The sequence below is a fragment of the Trachypithecus francoisi genome, unplaced genomic scaffold (genome assembly GCF_009764315.1).
Source record: "Trachypithecus francoisi isolate TF-2019V2 unplaced genomic scaffold, Tfra_2.0 Lachesis_group12, whole genome shotgun sequence".
In the NCBI taxonomy this organism is placed as follows: Eukaryota; Metazoa; Chordata; class Mammalia; order Primates; family Cercopithecidae; genus Trachypithecus; species Trachypithecus francoisi.
The window spans coordinates 30,782,131-30,801,526 of NW_022681457.1; the positions used below are offsets into that span (position 1 = coordinate 30,782,131).

The 19,396-nt window shown below is 36.0% G+C and overlaps 1 long non-coding RNA gene across 1 annotated transcript in view; it reads left to right on the forward strand.

Annotated features, from left to right (window-relative positions):
- Nucleotides 1-18,799, forward strand: part of LOC117093821 — an 89,050-nt gene extending 70,251 nt beyond the window's left edge. The window contains exons 3-4 of the long non-coding RNA XR_004441257.1: nt 16,575-16,666; nt 18,582-18,799. This is a non-coding gene — a long non-coding RNA (uncharacterized LOC117093821). The remainder of the gene's footprint in view (nt 1-16,574; nt 16,667-18,581) is intronic.
- Nucleotides 18,800-19,396: the final 597 nt, after the last annotated feature.

A 19,396-nucleotide genomic window follows, 5' to 3' on the forward strand; every position in this document is an offset into this window, starting at 1 on the left:
TTATGAAAAATAAAATCAATCAGTTGAAGAAGACATTTTCAATGAAAGAATGAGTGTGTCTAGTCTCATAAATAAAGTGAAAAAGTTTCTTACTGCTGAGCAGAAGAGACTTGCTATACGTCACACCACAGAACTTCACAGAAATGCTAAACTTTGAACAGAGTGGCTACAGACAGCTATGAAAACTCAGGAATGCAGCCATTTTTATAGGGTCACCTCAGAAGCTGGGCTACAGAAGAAAGAATTTGAGACCCATCAGTTTCACTCAGATGGCTTCAAAATGGGCTTAAAATTTTCCTGATTCACTCATTTATTTTATCATGTATAAATACTGCAATTCCTACTATGTGCAGTGGGATTGAGATAAGTAAGACACCTCTGTTTTCTGCTCTCACAAAACTTATAGCGTAATGCAGTGGGAAAGAAGGACAAGAAAACAGGTATTTGTAATACAGTGAAATAGGTCAAATGCTGTGTTAAACGAGCCATAGGAGACACTCCCATAGTTAGTTGGAGTGTGTGTATGAGGATAATGCATATCAGGTAAGACTTTTTGGAGGAAATCAATCACACATATGGTGAAAACTGAATAATGATAGATGACCAGGGTAAGAAGACTTTGGGAGCCTATTTTAGATAAGGAAATGGATTGGGTGAAGACATAATTCTGAGAAAGAGCAAGATAAATTGAAATAATGGAACAGATTGTCACCAGACAGAGCACAGGGTGTAAAGGTAGAAGTGGTGAGGGATGATGGTGGAGTATTAGGCCAGAATAGAGTTTTGTGAGTCTTATGAATCTCTTTTGGGCAATAGGAAGGAGTTTGCTGAATAGGAAGCGCTGAAGGGAATAGAAATGTTCAGATTATTCTGGCAGCTGTTTAGAAAATCAATTAGAGTTGGCGAGACACGATGCAGTGAGACTAGTATGATAACCATTGCATTATAGAAGCAACAGAGTTTGATGATTAGTTGGCTAAAGGAGCTGAGAATGGGAAGGAATAAAGAGGGCCTCCAAAGTTAATTGATTGGCTGGGAGTATGGGTGGTGGTGCTTTTCAGTAGATAGAAAATTCAAGATGGGGTTAGTGAGAATTAGGGAAGGGTGATGCAATGAGTTCAGTTTGAGGCAAGAAAAGATTTGCACGTGTTTACTGAGAACTGCTAGAGTAAAAGATAGTATGCTTTACTGTATGATCTGATGTTTTCCCATTTTCACTTAGAGTGGTTCGATTGTTAGTAGAGAAGTTAGAACATTCGAAGGCCCTTGTTACTGTACATACGGTACACTTGAATTACAGTTTAGCTTTTTTTTCTTCTCAAGTTTTACTAACACTACTTGCATTTCTACTACTACTATTACCATGACCATCACCTAGCATTTATTAAACAGCTTCAAAGTATTAGGCTTGGTACAAATGAATTATATTGCTTAAATTATTATAGTTATTAGGTCAGGTAGATACTGTGGGAAAACTGAGGCTTACTGAGGTTATGTAAACTATCTAATGTCATATAGATAATATATGGCAGAGGAAGGAATTGAATATGGCCTGTTGCTGAACTCTGTGTTATCAATTGATATGGGATATTGAAACTAGTAGTTCACTTGGAAGTTAGAAGAAAAAAAAAAACATCAATTTCTCTCTCTCAAGTTCCAAATACCATTTCTACAGACGTAAGTGCATCAAGTCCACCCACAAAGAGCACACACTTCAGTGAAAGAGAAAAGCAAACATATACGATTGCAATGCAATCTGTGAGAATTTATTTAAGGGGAGCAGGCCAGTGTGGCATTGAGAAAACAATAAAGAGGCTTAAAGGGGCTTAACTCAAAGTGGAGAAGTCAAGGACAACCTTAAAAAAGTCATGAAAGGTCACAGATGCAACATAAAGGACAGGACACTAAATGATGAAAAAAAATTCAGAATAACTGGGTCCCAGTGTAATATGAGAATGGTAAATGATACAGCTGAAAACTATCAGAAGTCAGATAATTAAAGTATTGGATGTCATGGTAACGTGTTTTGATTTCAACCTAGAGTTAAATCTTTGGAAAAATTTTGAGTAGAGGAATTATGTCATTAGATTTACATCTTAAGACATGTAATTTCAGCAGCCAAATAGAAGACTTAGAAAGAACAAGAATTAAGTCACAGAGACCGTGTACATAGAATTCACAAACCAGTAGGGAATTTGGACGCTGTGTTGGTAAATTTTAATCTTTTCAGTAGGAAAAACTCCAAGTAGTGCATCAGATTTCACTTTACTTAGAAGGAGAAATGGCCAGGTGTGAGGCCAATGGCTGGATGGTCAGGGACTTGGAAGATGATTGGCAAATTGATGACAAGGAAATTTTGGGAAAGGTATGCAGATAGAACTCTCTAAATAGGCAAAAAACAAACAAACAAACAAAAAAACATGAAGATATTTGTGTGTCAAATGAATGCTTACCACAGTGTGACCTAAAAAGAGGACAATTTTAAAAATGAAGTTGTTAGGAAGGCACATTCAGTGAATACGAGTCCACTTCTTTCTCCACTCACTCCTGCCATTGCCTAATGGGCTCATGGACAAAGTGGCCATGGTGGCAAGAACAGAGGTTATATATGGGCTCAGCAACATGGTCTTCTACTCACCAAGGTAAGCCTGGCTGTGGCTGCTGCTGAGTGCCCTATGTACCAGCAGCAGAGACCAAGGGATATATTTGTTATGAGTAATTTTATGTGTCAACTTACTGTGGAGTGAACGATATGACATTCCCAAATATACCAGATTGTATTCTGACTATTTCTAGTTGAAAACATTGGAGAAATTGTAGTTTCACAAAGGGCTAACCCACCTGTCTATTCCTGCATGCAGCAAACCATAAAAATTTATCTGAAAGGGGTAGCCTCCCTGTACCAGGGTGAGAAAAGAGCCCTATCACCAGAGACTGAGAATTGGGGGCTGCAATGGACCTGAATAAGTATGCTTACCGAAGTAACCCTTATCTTCCATTAGTTTTACACCCCACCTGCTGTATCTTCTAGTGACTTCCCTAAAAATTTACTGCTCTTAGCCAGATTTTTTTTGTCCTATCATTTCTTCTAAATTTATTATTTTTTGTCTAAAAAATATAGAAGCATTTTGCTTTGGCTACTTTTTTAGACTTCACTGTCTTGTGAAGATCCTCATGTATGTGTAAAACGAATAAAATTTGTATTCTTTTCTCCTGTTAATCTGCCTGGTGTCCGTTTGATTTCTAGATGCAGCTGAAGAGCCCACTCAAAGTCAAAGAGGAGTTGAAGGTTGATATGGTTTGGCTTTGTGTCCCCACCCAAATCTCATCTTGAATTGTACTCCCATAATTCCCATGTGTTGTGGAAGGGGCACAGTGAGAGATAATTTGAATCATGCGGGCAGTTTCCCCTCTACTCTTCTCATGGGAGTAAATAAGTCTCACAGGAGCTGACGGTTTTATCAGGTGTTTCTGTTTTTAAATCTTTTCTCTTGACACTGCCATGTATGAAGTGCCTTTTGCCTCCCACCATGGTTCTGAGGCTTCTCCAGTCATATGCAACTCAAGTCCAATTAAACCTCTTTTACTTCCCAGTTTCCAGTATGTCTTTATCAGCAATGTGAAAACAAACTAATACAGTAAATTGGTACCAATAGAGTGGCGCGTTGCTGATACCTGAAAATGTGGAACCAACTTTGAAACTGGGTAACAGGCAGCGGCTGGAACAGTCTGGAGGACTCGGAAGACAGGAAAATGTGTGAACATTTGGAACCTCTTAGATACTTGTTGAATGGCTTTGACCAAAATGCTGATAATGATATGAGCAATGAAATCCAGGCTGAAGTGGTCTCAGATGGAGATGAGGAACTTTTTGGGAACTGGAGTAAAGGTGACTCTTGTTATGTTTTAGCAAACAGACTAGTGGCATATTGCCACTGCCTTAGAAATTTGTGGAACTCTGAACTTGAGAGAGATGATTTAGGGTATCTGGTGGAAGAAATTTCTAAGCAGCAAAGCATTCAGAAGGTTACTTGGGTGCTGTTAAAGGCATTCAATTTTAAAAGGGAAACAGATCATTGGAAAATTTGTAGACTGACAATGTGATAGAAAAGAAAATCCCATTTTCTGAGGAGAAATTCAAGCAATCTGGATAAACTTGCATAAGTAACAAGGAGTCGAATGTTAATCCCCAAGACAGTGGGGAAAATGTCTCCAGGGCATGTCAGAGGTCTTCATGGCAGCCCCTCCATCACAGGCCTGGAGGCCCAGGAGGAAAAAGTGGTTTCGTGGGCAGAGCCGAGGGTCCCCTTGCTGTGTGCAGCCTAGGGACTTGGTGCCCTGCATTCCAGTCACTCCAACTGTGGCTGAAAGAGACCTGGGTAGAGCTCGGGCCATGGCTTCACAGGATGCAAGTCCCAAGCCTTGGCAGCTTTCATGTGGTGTTGAGACTGAATGCACAGAAGTCAAGAACTGAAGTTTGGGAACCTCCCCCTAGATTTCAAATGATGTATGGAATAGCCTGGATGTCCAGGAATAAGTTTGCTACAGGGGTTTGGGTCTCATGGAGAGCCTCTGCTAGGGCAGGAAGGAAAATCTGGGGTTGGAGCTCCCACACAGAATCTCTACTGGTGCACTGCCTAATGGAGCTGTGAGAAGAGGGCCACCATTTTCCAGACTCCAGAAGAGTGAATCCACCAAGAGCTTGCACCATGTGCCTGGAAAAGGCATAGATACTCAATGCCAGCCCATGAAAGCAGCCAGAAAAAGGGCTATATTCTGCAAAGCCACAGAGGTGGAATTTCCCAAGGCAGTGGGAGCCCACTTCTTGCATTAACATTACCTGAATATGAGACATGGCGTCAGAGGAGATCATTTTGGAGCTTAAGATTTGACTGTCCCCCTGGATATTGGACTTGCATGGGACCTGTAACACCTTTGTTTTGGCCAATTTCTCCCATTTGGAATGGCTGTATTTACCCAATGCCTGTACCCCCATTGTATCTAGAAAGTAACTAACTTGCTTTTGATTTTACAGGCTCATAGGCAGAAGAGACTTGCCTTGTCTCAGATGAGACTTTGGACTGTGAACTTTTGAGTTAATGATGAAATGAGTTAAGGCTTTGAGGGACTGTTGGGAAGGCATGATTGGTTTTGAAATGTAAGGACATGAGATTTGGAATGGGTAGCAGAAGAATGATATGGTTTGACTCTGTGTCCCACCTAAATCTCATCTTGAATTGTACTCCCATTATTCCCATGTGTTGTGGGAGGGACCCGGTGGGAGATAATTTGAATCATGGGGGTGGTTTCCCCCATACCGTTCTCATGGTAGTGAATGAGTCTCATGAGATCTGATGGTTTTATCAGGCTTTGCATCTCTCTCATTTTCTCTTACCACCACCACACAAGAAGTGCCTTTCACCTCCTTTCGTGATTCTGAGGCCTTCACCCAGCCATGTGGAACTGTAATTCCAATTAAACCTCTTTTTCTTCCAAGTATGTCTTTGAGTATGTCTTTATCAGCAGTGTAAAAACAGACTAATACAGAGGTGATCTGGGGCTCCCCTGCAACAGGCCCACAGAATGATGAGATATCTGGCTAAACATTATTTCTGGGTGTGTCTGTGGGGATGTTTCTAGAAGAGATTAGCATTTGAATTAGTAGGCTAAGTAGATGAGTCTTTAAATGTGGGTCGGTACTATCCAATCCATTAAGAGCCTGAATAGAACAAGAAGATGAAGGAAGGCTGAATTTGCTTTTTGACTGGCTGCTTAAACTGATACTTTGACCTTCACTTGCCCTCGGTTCTCCTTGTTCTTGGGCATTCAGACTTAGACTGGGATCTACACCACCAGTTTCCTGGGCCTCCAGCTTGCAGATGGCAGAGTGTGGGGCTTCTCAGCCTCCATAATCATGTGATCCAATACCTAATTATAAATCTCATATGTATATATATTCTATTGGTTCCGTTTTTCTGGAGAATTTTGACTAATACAGCTATAGAAGTATTTAGTCACCATGATGCAAAACAAGATATATAAATAACAAACAAAACTTTGCTTGTGAATGCTTTTAAAAGGGTCAAGAATTATTGCTTCTTGTAGTCCTCACTACTCCTGATTTTCTTACAGCTGTCTGCTTCACTTATTTATGTTACTATCCTAGTCCCTCAATTAACAATTAAGACATTAAGGAATAAAATAACTTAAACCAAGAACGACTGTAGAAACAATTCAGAGCAAAGAGACTAGACAGAGATTAAAAAGATAGAATACAGAAGTTGAAATCGGGGAGCTGGTGCCAAGGAATATAATTTGAGTCACCGTGAGTTACAAAAGATAATCTCAAGGTACATGAGTTCACCCTCTGTGGCTTTGCAGCCTAGTAAGAGAAGCAGAGCAAGGGTGAAAGTTTGAGAAGCATTGATTTAAAAGAATGTAGTTAGGAAGAGTAGTTCATAAAAAGACCTTGAGGGTGAGCTAGTGTGCGATCTCTGCCTATCTCTGCCCTTCTTGAGTGACATTTGACTGTGAATCATGATTAAGAGAAAGAAATGGGGGGAAAATGTCTCGCATACACTAAAAATGTCCTTAGAGTCAGAGAGTTACACTCAGCTCATTTTAAATTCCACTTCCTCAAAAGTTAATAGGAGAGCCCATCATGGCCAAATTAATGCATGGTACTATGCAGAGCCAAGGTCCTTGACACCCTGGAAGCTCAAAGATTACTGACGTGAGGCAGATTAATAGGAAAAAAAGGCATATAAATTTATTTTATGTGTTTATGAGGGAGACTTCAGAATGAAGAGCCAACCACCCACTGAGATTCAGAAGCTTATTTCCCATCTTGGCAAAACAGGTTCTGGGAGGTGGGAGAAGAGGGATTCTCAATAAAGATTCTCTCAATCTTTATTGAGAGACAATAAAGATTGCTAGGGAGAATGAATGGACAGGGAAGAGAGATTAACTGGTAAGTAGATCTCTTTGGAATTTGAATGAGTCTGAGAGACAGCCATGATCTCATGTGTGCTTAGATGTGGTTACGTTCTTGGTCTGCTTTTCTGCAATAGATAATTAGACAACAGGGAGGGGAGAAAAACAGTTGTTCCCATTGGTCATAGAGAAAATTCAGAAAACAACTTTGACCTTTCTTTCTCCTTTTTATCCTATATTTTATCATTTTATCCTATGCTTTGGGAGACATATGTGTGTTGGAGAGGCAGAGGGGAGTGTCAGAGGGACTTTAAGACTTCTTCACTCCAGTATGTCAAAATATCATATTTTGAGGTATTGGTTTCTGAGCTCCAAGAGTACTTCTGGCAACCTAATAATTTGGCTCCCTTTAAACCTAATATTGTTTAGATAATTGTTCACATTATTTAGTGGAAGTGGGGAGAAACTGATTTCATTAAATTGTTATTTAAATCATGCTATGGTCTGAACATATGTGCCTCCCTAAAATTTATATATTGAAATCTAACCTCTCAAATCATGGTAATAAGAGATGGAGTGTTTGGAAAATGACTAAGTAGTGACAGTGGAGCCCTCAGGAAAGCGATTAGTGCCCTTATAACAGAGGCTCAGCAGAGCTTCCTGGTGCCTTTCTGTCATATGAGGGCACAGCAAGAAAGCATCATCTGTGATGCAGACAGCAAACCCTCACAAGACACCAAATCTGCTGGCAACTTGATCTTGAACTTCCCAGCCTCTGGAACTATCAACAGTGAATTTCTGTTGTTTATATATTACCCAGTGTAAGGTAACATGTTATAGCAGTCCAAATGCACTAAGACAAATCGCATAAGATAAATATTAACTAATATTTTTTCCAATTTTTTATTGCAATAAAATAGACATAAAATAGAACTTACCATTTTAAGCAGCTTTAAGTTTGCATTTCAGTGGCATTAAGCATGTCATATTGTGCAACCATCACCATCTTCCATTTCCAGATCTTGCAATAATGAAACTCTATACCCATTACAGACTAACTCCCCATTCCTCCCTCCCCCAGACCCTGGCAACCAGTATTATACTTTGTGTCTTTATGATTTTGACTACTCTAAGGACCTCACATAAGTGAAATCATATAGCATTTACCCCTTCTTTTTGACTGGCTTATTTTACTTAGCAAAATAACCTCAAGTTTCATCCATGTAGCATATGTGAGAAATTCCATTCTTTTTAAGACTGACTGATAAGGAGGAACTTACTTCTGTCATTTTGCTATTTTTTTTTCTATATGCCTTATGGCTGTTTTGTCCTTTATTTCTTATATTACTGTCTTCTTTTGTGCTTAGTTGATTTTTTGTAGTGAAATATTTAAGCTCCTTTCTCATTTCCTTTTGTGTATATTCTACAGCTATTTTCTTTGTGGTTACCATGGGGATTACATTTAACATCCTAAAGTTATAACATTCTAATTTGGATTTATACCAGCTTAACTATAATACCATATAAAAAATGCTCCTTTACATCATTCTCCCCACTTCTTTCAGTTTTTGATGTCACAAAATTATATCTTTATACATTGTGTGTTCAAAAACGTAAACTCATAATTTTTCAAAATGCATTCGTCTTTTAAATTATGTAGAAAGCAAAATGTGCATTTACAAACTGTTGTTACAACAACATTAACTTTTATACTAATAATTGCCATATTTAAAATGTATTAGTCTCTTAATATATTCTAGAGGGGGATGTATAGCTACTGCTACGTTAAGAGCTAAAAATGACCACAATTAACCACAATTTACTATGTAGTCCTTCCCCTGGAAGTTGCAAGTCTTCAGTACTCTCCAGAGTTCCCAAATTATTGTATCTGAAAGATTTTACCAGTGCAATTGTTGTCTAGGTGGGGAGAGAGAATCCTGGTGCTTCCCATTCTGCCTTTTTCCCTGATTCTTACTGTTAAAAAATACCTGAATATTTTAAAAGAACAAAGAGCAGAAAATGAGTGTCTCCTTACATTCCTTGCCTCTGATATTCCTCTGCATCTTCATAGCTTTGATTATATTACAGTTTACTGTTTGCTATATATTTTCCCAGAAAGTTTGTCTATGCTTTTATATGAACATTAGTACATCATTCTTTATTTGGATAAACTGCTACACACTTTTACATTGTATAGTGAAAAATTATCCATACCAAGGAGGAGTCTGAACTTCACCCTTGGCTTTTGGTAAAAGATCTCTAGGCCCTACAATGTCATGACTAATAGGAGTGTCTTTGTTCGTCTTTGGGGGCTTTGGCCACTGGACAGTCTAACAGTGTGATTTATGATGGGGACTTTGGGCTGTGACATAAAGTCCAAACTCCAGAGGAACTGATGACCAAAGGTATCAGCCAAATTTCCAGGAAGGGTTTGAGATTTAAGGTGAGTCATGCAGGTAGTATGTGATTGAGCTCCAATAAAAACTCTGGACACCAAGACTTGGGTGAGGTTCCTTGGTTGACAATACTCGGTGCATATTGTCATATAAGGTGACCAGAAGGAGGCAGTGCCATCTATGACACCACAGAAAGAAGACAATTGAAAGCTCCCTTTTTGGATCCTTCCCGGGTTCTAGCCTATGTGTCTCTTCCCCTTAGCTGACTGTAATCTGTATTCTTTTTCTGTAATAGATTGTATTGTGTATATAATAATTACTTTCAATAAATTCTGTGAGTCCTTTAAGCTAAGTATCAAACTTAAGGGTGGTTGTGGAAACATTTGTAAACTTGTAATTGATGTCAAAAGTGAGGATGGTTTTGTGTGGGAACTGTGCTCTCAAACATTATAGCTTAGATAATTCCAGGTACACATAAATATGGATCTCCTTGTTACATGAAAGGTTACATACAGATTTTTAAAAGTTTCGTTTATTCTCTTTTCCAAAAAATGTATTTACCAGTTCTATTTACGTTTCTTTTCTTTCTTTCTTTTTCCGTTTCCTTTCTTTTTTTTTTTATAAATTGTAGAATTAGCTTGTCAGAGTTGACTAAGAATTGGGTTAGTATCATGTTTGGGACAACAGTGAATTTGTTTATTAACATAGGAACATTTATAGATGTGGCATGATATTTACTTTTTCCATTCATGAATTTTGTATGTCTATTTACTTTAGTCTTCTTTTATGTTCTTTGGTGTATTAAATATGCTAGGTACATTACTAGACATTTTATATTTTTGTTGCTAATTCAAGTGATATTTTCCCTTTACTTTTTCTTATTGTTTATTTCTGTTGTATAGTTAAAGTAGTGGGGGTTTCTTGCATTAATCTTTTGTATGATTTTTTTTGTATGGATGTTTTATATCCAGCAATGATAACAAAAGCCAGTTACTAATGTTGAGAAATTTTCAAGTGAGTTCTCCCAGATTCTCTTTTTTTAGAGACACATATCATTTGTAAATCCTTATACTTTATTTAGTCTTCTCAAATATATGTGCTTTTTATTTATTTTTTCTGATTTACTTCATTGTCTGGGATATCCAGAAAGATAATAAATGACAGTGATAATTGGTACTAGAAAACTAAATGTTTGTGTTCCCCCCAAAATTTGTAAGTTGAAGCCTGATTCCTCATGAAATGATATTTGGAAGTGGGGGTTTGGGGGGTAATTAGGTCATGAGATTGAAGCTCTCGGGAATGAGATTAGTGTCCTTATAAGAAGAGACACAGGAGAGCTTCTTTTTTTCTCTTTTTCTCTACCATTTGAGGAAACCAGGAAGTGGGCCCTCACAAAAATCTGATCATGCATATCCAATCCTCCAGAATTGTGAGAAAAGAATATTTCTTGTTTAAACCACCCAGTCTCTTGTTTTCTTGTTATAGTAGCCTGAACTAAGACAGTTAATATCTATAATTTGTTCCTGAGTTCAATGTAATTTTAAAAACTATTTGCCCTTAAGTTTTGCTGGGAGATTCTGATATACAGATATTATCAAATAAAAAAAATTTTCTTCTGCTGCTATTTGCTAGTATATATTTTTTAATTACATCAATTTTTTTCATCTATTAGTTTTAAAAATTCATGAATGCAGTGATATATATAATTTATATATATTATGTATATATATATAATTTTTTAAATTTAGAACTCTCTTTGTATTCCTTGGAAAGAAGCCCTTCTTGAGCAGAATACATTATTTCTGCTGTCCATTTTTGTTTTTAATGCTTATGCTTGTTTTGTGATATTACTTGAGAAACTTTCCAATCTTTTATATACTCTGAAAAGTTAATGATGTTGAGACATATTGGCATTTTGTCTCTTTTTCAGTTATAACAGTTGTGGAATATTGGAATATATTTATTTGTAGCATGTATCTGTAAAAATGTATGTGTGCAAAAGTAAATACTTTTCTAAGAACAGACATGACCAATTAGGCTGTGTACATACAAAATATTCAAGTATTAGACTCTGACAGTGAGTTGTAAAACCTAAGGTTAGTCAGTAACACATCAGTGTGTCTCTGTTGAACCATAGCTCCTTCTGTGCTAGGCACAGGAGTGAAAATAAACATGAAAGTTATTGCTGCCACATTAACTGACTTCTTACTCAGGAGGGCTGTGCATTACAAATGGAGTAACTTAGCAATAGCCTTGGTAATATGAGATTTGATGTTAATGATCAGAGCCTTCAAATGTCATACTCCTTGATTCTAGTATTTATCATATTTAACTAGAATTTAACATCTCTCCTCTATCTACCCAAAACACTCCTTTCCTGTGTTTTCTAAGTAAATGGCATCCAACAATTATCATTCTTACTGGGAATCATTTGTAACTTCTACCTTTCCCTTATGTCCATATTGCACTGATCTCAATTTCTAGAATTCTACCATTTAATCTCTTGGAAATCCCTTTACTCCACATTAATTTACTCTTAGGTCTTTATAGTTTCATTTCTTACTGTCATAAAAGTTGTTAATTAAATACCACAAAGAAATTGGGGGCAGGGATTTAAATATTATAAAAGAAACCTTATCTGACCCTAAATGTTTGCTACAAATTGCTCGTAAAATTTCTGAGCCTAATATTTGTATAGGCAGATCCTAGGATATCATTTCATATTTTTCTATGGTTATTATTTAATTCAGGTTTTTGAAATGTTGTTGAGTCAACTTTTAACAATTATACGTTATATTTCTAGGTTTCTAATAATTATGTTTGATTTTGAAGCTTAATCTTTTTTTCAACAATGTCTAGGGTTAATTAATATTTGTATTCTCTATCTGATCAAAATCCAATCTGAGAGTCTTTGCAAAGTTTTACTTAATGGGGAACTTCTCTTCCATCTGCCGCTGCACAATTTTCTATGTAATAATCATCTTGGACTTTAGATTCATGTATTATCATTGATATTGCACATCAAAATTTATTAAAACTTCCCTGTTTTTATTGGGATTTTCACTTTGCATCCTCTCTTAAATTTCACATATTATTTTTCTTGATTATATTTCACTTTGCTGCAGAAATTCTTCAGTTTTGTCTTAATATGTAATAATTTGCTCATCTATTTGACCAAAATGTTGGCTCAGTACAGAATTCTTGTTTCAAAAGTATTTTCTAGGTTTTTTTTTTCCCCAAAAGATTGAAGATATTACTCCATTCATTCTAGAATATAGGCACCCCTGAGAAATCTAACACAAATCTCTTTAAAAGTTTTTGTAATTTGATTATTTTAAGGGTGGATTTTAGATTTTTTTTCTTTATTCCTTGAGTTCTTAGGTAAATCAGAATATGTCTATTTTTTTTAAGATTCATGTTATTTGGCACCTAGTGACAATTTAAATATAATATTTGATGTCCTTTTTAGCTCAGTGGAAAGGTTTTCTATTATTTCCTTTATTTGATTATCTGAATTCTTTCATTTGAAACTCCCTTTAGATGGAAAATGGGTATCTTGGATTGCTCTCTATGAAGCTTCATGTATTTACACTTTAAATTTTGTTGTGATGTTGCTCTTTATTAATTGTGACTTACTAGGATTTATTTTATTTTTCAGATCATTAATTTGTTATTTAGCCATTTCCTTTTTCTATTTAATCTTTCTTCTAATTTTTATTTCTAATTTTAGTTGCCTTTTTTATTTTAGCAATTTATTCTATAGTACAGACACTTTATATTTATCATTGCAATTGCAATGAAAATTGTTAATCATATTTAGTTTTTCTCTGAAGCTGTTAATTAAATTATTATGAAAATTTCTGTTTTTCCTTAAATTTTTTTTTTCCAAAGTCAACTCTTCTTATTTGTTTATCTTGATCATTCTATTTTAGTTTATTGCTTTTCTTTTTATTCTTTTTGTTTGTTTGTTTGAGATGGAGTCTTGCTGTGTCACCCAGTCTGGAGTGCAGTAGTGTGATCTCAGCTCACTGCAACCTCCACCTCCTGGATTCAAGCCATTCTCCTGCCTCAGTCTCCCAAGTAACTGGGACTACTAGCATGCACCACGACGCTCAGCTAATTTTTGTATTTTTAGTAGAGACAAGGTTTTGCCATGTAGACCAGACTGATCTCGAACTCTGGACCTCAGGCAATCCACCCACCACGGCCTCCCAAAATGCTGGGATTACAGGTGAGAGCCACCACACCCAGCCTATTGCTTTTCTTTAAAAAGTCTAGTGGCACTTGTCTGCCAATCTGATTTAGGAATGAAGGACTAGGTAGATTAATAAAGGCAATGAAAGGCATTTTATTTCCAGATATGTAAGTCTGTCTGTCACCAACATTCCTCTCTTCTAACTGCTTGGGCTGGCTGTGGTATTTCTATTTTCGTGGGAAGAGCAACAGGCAAGCTTCACTTTAATGTGTGTTGGGGAAAATAGTCATGGAAATACTGAGAACCTTACCCTACACTTCCACCAATTGCCAGAATAAGAAGGTTTGCCTTGGCTCTGAAGCACTTTAGATTATTTTCTTTCTGTCAGGGCCACCTTTCTTTGCTTTCCAACCCTATCCCCACCCTCCACCTTCACTGTAACTCATGTCAGAATCTGAAGTTGACTGAAGCTCTGCTCTGCTCTTCTTTCTGAGTCCCATGCCCACACTAGGAAGAAAGAAGAAATGCTAAGTTTTAAAAAGTATATAGTTGTTTTTAAGTGATTTCTCTGGGATCCTCTCTGGCTTTTTGAGCAACCTGACTCTGAGTCTTGAGAATCATTTATAACTGTTTGAACTTAGATTCCAATTTTCCTCATATTTGTGACATTATTTGGTTTCCAGTCACAGTCTATTATATTTTTATTTCACTTTTCAGGTGGTCCTCAAATTTTCTGTTCTATTAGTGATATCCTATAATTTTATTCCACTGATATTCTATATTTAATCTATTTAAATACTTTTCTATAATTCAAAGAATTTTATGAAGAAAGTAGAATTGATGATTATGCTATGTCTGCATTTTTCATCTACTTTTTATGATTGTACTTCTTTATGTTTAAAATGAAAAATCTTTTATAGGCATTAACCATTCTGTAACTTTGTTGCATTTGTAGTTAACTTCTATTTCATAATTTTTCTGTCATTCATAAATAATGTTGGCCACTGGGTTATTAAGGGCTCTCCAGAGGAATAGAACGAATAAGATATGTGAATATACAAAGAGAAAGGCTTATTTTAGGAATTCCTCATTTTAAGGAATTGGTTCATGTGATTGTTGGGGCCTGGTAAGTATAAAATCTGCAGGGCAGGCTCTCAGGTTGAGACCCAGGAAAGATGTAATGTTGCAGCTAGAGTTCAAAGACACTCTGGAGGCAGAATTCCCTCTTCCTCTGAGGATCTCAGTCTTTTTCTCTTGAGGCCTGCAAAAGATTGGATAAGGTCCATTTACATTATGGAAAGTAACCTGCTTTACTCAAAAGCTATTGTCTTAAGTGATAGTCTTACCTAAAAAGTACCTCCAGAAGAATGTCTAGACTGGCATTTGATTGGATATCCGTATTCCATGGCTTAGCCAAGTTGACACACAGAATTAACCATTAAGTCATAAGTCATACACATTCACTAATGTGTAAATTATAATACATATGTATGATTTCAAAGCCTTGTTCAAAATATATTTTAAAGGTTCCCAAATATTTCTTGAGTTTTGAATTAAGTATTTTAAGAAGATTATTTATTCCTGACAGAAACTCCTATGTCATGTATTAGTCAATTTCAAAATTTCAACCGATTACAACTATTGAATTTAGGCAATTCTTAATGGACTAGTCTCAAGGTTTCTGGCTTAGCTTGTCATGATACCATTCAATTGGATAGATTATAGAATTCTCAACAGATGTAACTAATACCATAGGGGAGAGTTCTGCTGTTTATTGTTGCTTTTAAATTTTGATGAAAAAAATATGTCATTTGGGATAGATGTGTTAGATAGTATTTTTGTCCTAACTCTTTATACTTTCCTTATAATGGAACTTTATATCCAGACACTTAGCCATGTGCTTTGCGGTAGAGTAGATAGAGAATATGTCTCTTCATTGACACTGAGCTGGGAGATGTGCCTTGCTTTGGGCGATGGAATGTGCACTGGTTTGCAGCCAGAAGCTACAGTTGTGTGATTTGGTTTACCCTCTTATGCTCCCCTTATTTGGTATTAGGAGAGAATGCTCTGAATAGTCTCTGTTTCATAATGAGAAGTATGCAGAGAAGAGCTAAACTGGACCTATAGTTTGAAGTAGAGCCCTGTTAGACTCTGATCCACAGACATATGAATAAGAAAATTCATTATTTTTTAAAAAATCATTAATCTTTGGGAGCTATTTCTTACACAATAACTTTACAAGAGCTGCCTAATATTGTAGGGGAAAAAAAAATTTTCATGTCACTGCTACTTGAATTCATTGGTGTCACATTTTATCCACTTATTTCACAAATACATATTGAGTGACTACTGCATGCCTGGGATTTTCCTGGGAAGTATTGGTACTTTCCTACTGCCAGGGATATTTCTTCTCCTTTTTCATATAGGGTACAAGAAATCTACTTTTCTAGCTTCTAATTTGATTTGGATCCAGGTAGAGCTGCTGTTGAAGAAAATAAATAATCATATTACTTTTCCAGTGTAATGTTTTAGTCACTATGTGGCCTAAAGGAAGAAAGCCAGATACAGAATATGATACTTTCTGATTAACAAAGTGACAATGGAATTTTAAACCTTTTATATACAAATGAAATTATAGATTATGGGGAAGGACAGGTCAGAACAGGCCACAGTGACAAATGATTCTAAAATCTCAGTGTTCTACAAAAGCAAAGATTTTTCTCACTGGTGCCGTGGGGACATCACAGGGTGCTTATGGCTCTTCTCCATATTGTCTTTTCTTTGGGCCTCAGACTGGTGAAATATTCATATATAAAACATTGACAAATTCATAACAAAGGGAAACTACATACTTGCTCAAAAAGCTTCTGTTTGAGCTGGAACGTGGTCATTTTAATTCTCATTTCATTGGTCTATTCTGTCATCAGTAGATTATAAAATTATAATCCTCCCCCAGGGAGGGCAGAAAACAATTGTTAATTGTAATAGACTTTTTCCATGAAAAAACAAGTACAATGTTTAACCTTATAATTAATAGTTAGTTTCCATAGGAGGAGATTTTTCAGCTTTTGAAGTCTACATGCCTTCAAGGAAATTCTTCAAAAACAGCCAAGATATTTTATGAGGAGGAGCTACAGAACAGGTATAAATCTGATACAGATCTTAATCTAACAAGAAACAGAGTGTATTTTCATAATAACTCTAGGTCAAATGCCTTCTAAACATTCTTAAATTTTGTCTTTATCAGTGAGCAGTCCAGAATTTTGCTTCCTGCAATGTATCTGAGTCCACAATATTCCACCAATTTTTCATTAACGTTTGCTAATGAGATCCCTTATTAAGATCTCTGGTATAAGCATAATTTTTATTAGATAGGACTGAATTAAGGAATATGGAACTTAGAGGTTTTCTGTTTTGACATTAAAGATTATAAGGATTATGTATTTTTATCTTCTCAATAAAGCAACTAACGAAATACCTGGCATAAAATAGGACTAAGAAAATCCCTCATCTCTGCCTGCAATTGTACTTCCAGCTGCCTTTAAGGATCATTTAACCTTTATAAAACCTAAAGTAAGGCTTTACCATTTATAAAGCACTTTAAAAAAATTCAATTAATTCTCATTACGATCTTGTGCAATATGTATTACTGCTTTCGTTTCTTTATGGATGAATATATTATGGAGACTACAAAAGTTAAATAACTTTTGAAACATCAAATACCTTAGCAACTATTTGCTAAGGGGACCTTTGTTCAAAATCCTATATGCTTCCCAGCGTGCCGCTATAATGCCTACAATTTTGCTTTAAAATACTTCACTCCTGTTATTGTGATAGTAGGTGTGTGACGGTGTTTTACATTTTAGCTCTAGATGTGATTAGGTGATACTATCAGGACTTTAGGTTCAAAGGGTAGTTTGCTAGCAATGTGATAAAAGGCCAGGCTTCTGCCATTCCTGCTATTAATACATAATCAATAACTGATACTTTACTGAATAAAACCTTATGTTATTAATAAAATTAATCTTATTAAATATCATAATTTATTTTTAAAAGGGATCTTATTTATAAAAGTGAAGATATTCAAGGCATGCAATTTGACTACTTGCTTGCTGGTTCTGTGGACTCCTCTGGGATGGGACCTGTGATCTTGATACCCTAACTGGTTCCACTTCTACTTATTAGTTTGGGGAGGATTTCTGGATTGCATAATGCCAGATGGAGCCCTTGTCTCAGGAATTTTTCTGTATCTTCTTCAAAATGAACTTAAGTGGTTGGAATACCCAAAGGGCATAGATTTGGAATTTTTTCCAATGTAGACAACATGGTATGAACCCATTCTGTGCCAGCATTGCTAGTAAATAGTAATCTAATACATGTCTGTGTGAAGAGCAGAATTTAGGAACAATATATGGCATGTTTTATTTATAACCTGACAGCTAAGTTATGGAGCTTAGCAAACACTAGCCCCCTTAGATTTTTCTGGTGGCTACTTTTATCTATGACCAGATTATCCTAGGTCAGCTCTCAATCACACTATGTATCTTCTCAACACTGTGCAGCATTTCTTCCTGAATGCTGTTCTCTGAAATCTGAGTTTACCTGTGTGCTAATATTGAGGACACTGACTCAGTGACTAGGGCATGATTTTTGCACGGCCTTAAAATGCTCTGGATAAGTATCTCAATTCTGAACATAATTGTGTAAGCTGGAAATTAACTCCTTTTAAGTGTTGCTTCAGACATCTCTGCAGCACCCTTATTTTTTTCTGCACAGCTATGGAGAGTGAGAGATTTCTACTGCAGTTTTAAAAATTAATGTTACTTATATGCAGCCAGCATACAAAGAAAATATTGAAACTTGGTAATAAAACAAGTGCTTAGCAATTATACAAAGCCCATCTTTAGACAGCTTTACAAATACCAGCTAATTAAATTTTACTAAAGACAAGTTATTTATAATACAAGAAACATATGTAGAAATAACAAAACAAAACATAGTCATAGAAAATAACACTCAAATCAAATGCTACTAGATTGAATTCTTCCTCCTCATAGGGTACATGCCCCACAGTCTTCAATACTTTTTATTATTGTTTCAAAAAAACTGGATAAATTCATTCTGAACATCACAGACTTGAAAGTCATTCTTACCATGCCTTTGAGAATGCCTATGGTTATCATAGCCATCATTTCAGAGGAAAAGAATTCTTTAACTATTATTGTATATGCAAGTTTGAATAAAAAAAATCAAGTTACATTGTTATTGAAATTAAGGACACAAAGTAATTTTCCTTTGGTTTTTCACCTTCAATGGTTTGATGCTTCAATTACCACCATTTTTGATCTTTCTTGTTGTGCTTTCCAAACTGGCACTATTATTTTTATACTGAGTTTTTGTTAATAGCAGGAAATGATTAGCCAATTGTGCAGCCCAAATCTTTTTTTTTTTTTTTTTTTTTACATTTTTATGCTGCTTTGTGTGTTTGAAATCAGGTCTGTAATAGGAATTTAGAAACTTTGATTTGGCCTTGTAACCTTGATTGCTAATTACTGTGTCAGTAAGTCCCAGGAGCTGTATAGATGGAGTAGGTGGTGAGTAGGTGGTACTATCATATTTTTGGCATTTTATAATAGAGTCTAATAAACTTTTCTTATTTTTCCTTTTTCAGGAGTCTCTGACTTCCTAATATTATTATCCTCTCTTAAAACCTATTGGGGAAGACTGGCCAATATAAATTAAAAGTGGCAAACTTGCCTTATCACCTGTAGGACAAAACTCAAACCTCCTTAGCATGATATAGAAGACGTCTTAGGACTTTCATTTTCTGATTCCTGTTGCTTATTCAGCCTAATCTCTCAGTGCTGTACAA